The 3835-nt window shown below is 49.4% G+C and overlaps 1 long non-coding RNA gene across 1 annotated transcript; it reads left to right on the top strand.

The window, feature by feature from the left end:
* The first annotated feature begins 2061 nt into the window (after window positions 1-2061).
* On the top strand, window positions 2062-3288 carry LOC144119194 (uncharacterized). Its single transcript, XR_013312290.1, has 3 exons — window positions 2062-2150; window positions 2800-2961; window positions 3175-3288. It is a non-coding gene; the product is annotated as an uncharacterized LOC144119194 (long non-coding RNA).
* Window positions 3289-3835: the final 547 nt, after the last annotated feature.

Raw genomic sequence — 3835 nt, 5'->3', positions numbered from 1 at the left:
CAGTGCACGTTAAAGATCCCCAGGTGGTCGAAATTACTCCAGAGCCCTCCACTACGGCACCCAATTCTTCCTTTCTTCTTTCACTCCATCTCTTATCCCTTCCCTTACGGCGCGGTTCAGGTGTCCAACGATAATGAGACAGATACTGCGCCATTTCCTTTCCCCAAAAAACCAATTATTATTATTATTATTATACGATCACGGACATCGAACGCTGGTTGCAGACGCCAAAGCGGCAACCAAGACCATCGAAACCGAGGTTGAAACCGACAAGATGGACAGCCGCCTGGCGCATCTCATCGAGGCAAAGAACTCTTTCCTGGCCAGGTGGAAGGGACAGAGACTCAATCGGAGACTCAGAAAGAAAATAGCGGAGATCAACCGCAACATGGAGGAGCACTGCCGAATACTCAACCGCCAGCAATGGGATCAGTTATGCAATGCAGTCGACGGCAAACTACACAACGGGAAATCGTGGAACCTACCCAGGAATCTGTTGGGCGAAACGAAGACCAAGTCCCACCAGAGGAACTGCCTCGCACGTCTATTACACAATGAGCTCGGGAAGCACGGTGAAGATGCAGTCATTGTCCGGTTGCGAGCGAAGTACTTGCCGCACACTTCGACCGCACAGTACGGCCCATATGTGGTGGATCCGAACGCAGAATTGTATAAGGACTTTAACCTAAATGTGACCAGGACGGCGCTGCAGAACCTCCACAGCAGAACGGCACCGGGCCCCGACGGGGTGTCGAATCGCGCCCTAAAGAATCTCGACGACCGATCCGTGGAACAGTTAACGGCATTCATCAATGAGTGCTGGCAGCGCGGCAGCCTCCCGCAACAGTGGAAACCTGCGAGAATGATACTAATCCCAAAACCCGGAAAACCGCCGAGCCTCGACAACCTTCGCCCCATATCCCTAACGTCATGCGTCGGCAAGACCATGGAGCACGCACTGTTTAACCGCTGGCAAGCCCACTTAGAGCAGAAAGGTGCACACCCACCATCCATAATAGGATTCCGCCCCCAATTATCCACGCAAGGCGCAATGTTACAACTGAAGCACCAGGTGCGTGACGGCAAGACGAGAGGCACCAGAGCAATTCTCGGCCTCGACCTTTAAAGCGCATTCGATAGAATCGCGCACTTGGCGATCTTACACCAGATATCGCGGCAAAACCTGGGTGTACGCTCGTACAACTACGTTAAAGATTTTTTTGACAGACAGGTGAGATTTTTTAGTGGCTGGGGATATCCAGCTAGAAGAGCAAACCCTGGGAAGCAACGGCACCCGCAGGGCTCTGTCATCTCGCCCATGCTCTTGAACCTCGTTATGATCGGGCGAGCAGAAAAGCTACAAGAACTCGAAGACGTCCGGCACACCATATACGCCGACGACATAACACTGGGTGCCGAAGGCAGCGACGGTCACATCGAATCGGCACTGCAACCAGCAATCGAGACACTAGAGGAATACCTTGTGGGTACGGGATTACGATGTTGGCCTACAAAGTTGGAACTCCTACTCTACCGCCCTACGCAGAGGGGCAGACCAACCTGGTGTGGTCGGAATGCGGCAACGACCGGTAGTTACTCGCAGTGACCGAACGCTCCACGACTTCTATCTTGAACGATTAATAACTGGAGGCCCCACTCCAGTTGTAACCATCACAGTTCTGTGCGCGTGTGTCATTTAATTCCTCTAAAATGAACTAATCACGCGCACAACCTGGACACATTTCTTATTGTGTAAATAGGGGACCCAAGGTCAAGTTTCCCCGCGCGACGACAGCGCCGCGCGGGCGGAGGCGGAACTACTGGGAATCGCTCGTTCAGGTGCTGCCTGCTTGAAAGCGTGGGCGCGCGCGTGCGCACGTGATTCAGTCCGGCCGGTGCGCAGCGGAGTCTCCGCACGGCTAGTGTGCTTTGCTACTTCGACGAGGGTGTTGAAGCGGAATTTTCGCAATGGCAGAAACGGCCCAACGAAAACAGAAGCGGGGTCCGAAGTACTGCTGCGTCGTGGGCTGCCACAACATTGCAGACAACAGCAGGGAACGCGATCCGCCTGTGAAACTGTATCGATTGCCTGGAAGATGGTACGAGAAAAAAAGGCGACAATCCTGGATCACCGCTGTAAGGAGAGTCAAGTAAGTCGTTACAGCCTTATCTCGCTTTTTGCTTTGACCATTTTAGCTACTAGTTTTTGTTCCTTAACACGACGCGTGACGACTGCAGAAAGTTATCTCGAGCTCGCTGCCTTCTCGCAGCCTGTGTGTGTGTGAAAGCCAAGCTACGGTGGCATGGTGAGAACATTAAACACTCGCAATTTGATTGTTGTGCTGTTGGTTAAACTCAGCTGAACTACGGGCGTTGTCAAAGGTCTGCAAGTTACGCGTCGGGCAAGCAGCTTTCTCGTGTCGGAACGAACTGCTTTTAATTTCAATATACTTTGACATTGTTTTGCTTGTTCGCTTTGTTGTGCCTCTTTATTACGGTAGAGTATTAACTTGTGAATATCACTTGTCCAGTGCTTAGAAGCTCGGCGGTTCTCTCATTTGCCACCTTCGAAGTTCGTGCGATTTTCTTTTATTTGTTCATGTCTTTGTTGTATGCATATGTGTTCGATCGTGTCTGTGTTTTCGTGTGCGCTCCTGTTAGAGTGCGTGCACTCGTTCGTGTTACTGTGCGTGTTCGTGCATTTACCTTCGTTTTGTGTTTGTGTATGTGTGTGAGTGCATGCATGTGTGTTCCTGTCTTTGCAGTGGATAAGAGGGAATATTGTTCTTTCTTGTGCAGTCCGGATGGAACTTTGTGGCAGCCAAAAGAACATACGCGAATTTGCAGCCGACATTTTGTGGGCAACAGCAAGAGTGACGTCAGCCAAGATCCATCCTACATCCCAGCCATTTTTCCACCTGTCTACAGAAAAAAGGCGCCTGATCAGGAAAGGGCGCAAAGGTATGAAAGAAAAATTGTGAGGCTGCCAGTAGAAATTACAGACTCACGTTTTGAACAATGTTTTGTTGACTTAACCTGGTTTATGAAATCGCAGAGTCAGCATAATATGAATAATAGATGCATGGGCAAGTATTTAGTGATTACATTTCATGGCAGGTTTTCTTGCAGCCTACCCGATTGGTATTAACCTTAGATTTTGATTGTGCAATGCAGGTGGCAGGCACGTTTCAAGAAGGAAATCTCTTCAAGACAGCTTGTAGGAGATGAGCATCCATCACAAAGTACAGCGGTTGGAGCAGCAATGCAGGCCCCGGAAACCTCCCTTCTGGAAGATGTGCATCGTGGCTTCAACACCATGGATTTCAGCAATGCATTTCTGGAAACAAGCACAGCAACCTCTTTGCTTAACATGAGTGACTCGCATTCTTTGGTGCTTGTGTGTAGTGCAAGACAAGAAAGTCATTCCACTGGAAGAAAGAGGGACGCTGTAAGGACATCTTTCAGTTTGGGGCTCCTGTGCAGTCAGTGTAAACAAAGCGCGCTACTAGGGCAGCATGCATTTGCTTTTAATAGTGTCCTTTCAACTGCCCTAGGCAGCACACTAAGTTTGTCTAAATACCACAAAATATCCTTGTTTCATGTTTTTCAGGCATGCCAAACAGAGGAATGTGCTACTTCAGGGAAGCTGGCTCTACTTCTCTCAGCAACAAATGGCACTGAAGCATCTGCTCAAATCGCACACACAGAAATGAGTCACAAGGTTAGACGATGATGCTTCTGTTCGTTACCTAATTTGTTGAATTGTGTTGTTGTCTTGCTGTTAGCACCGCACCTCTTGTTTCAATCCAATTTACTTGCATTATTGGGCAAGGTT

Source organism: Amblyomma americanum, chromosome 2, assembly GCF_052857255.1.
Source record: "Amblyomma americanum isolate KBUSLIRL-KWMA chromosome 2, ASM5285725v1, whole genome shotgun sequence".
Classification (NCBI taxonomy): domain Eukaryota; kingdom Metazoa; phylum Arthropoda; class Arachnida; order Ixodida; family Ixodidae; genus Amblyomma; species Amblyomma americanum.
Note: the sequence above shows the minus strand (reverse complement) of the source record. Positions and strands in the feature narration are given on the sequence as shown.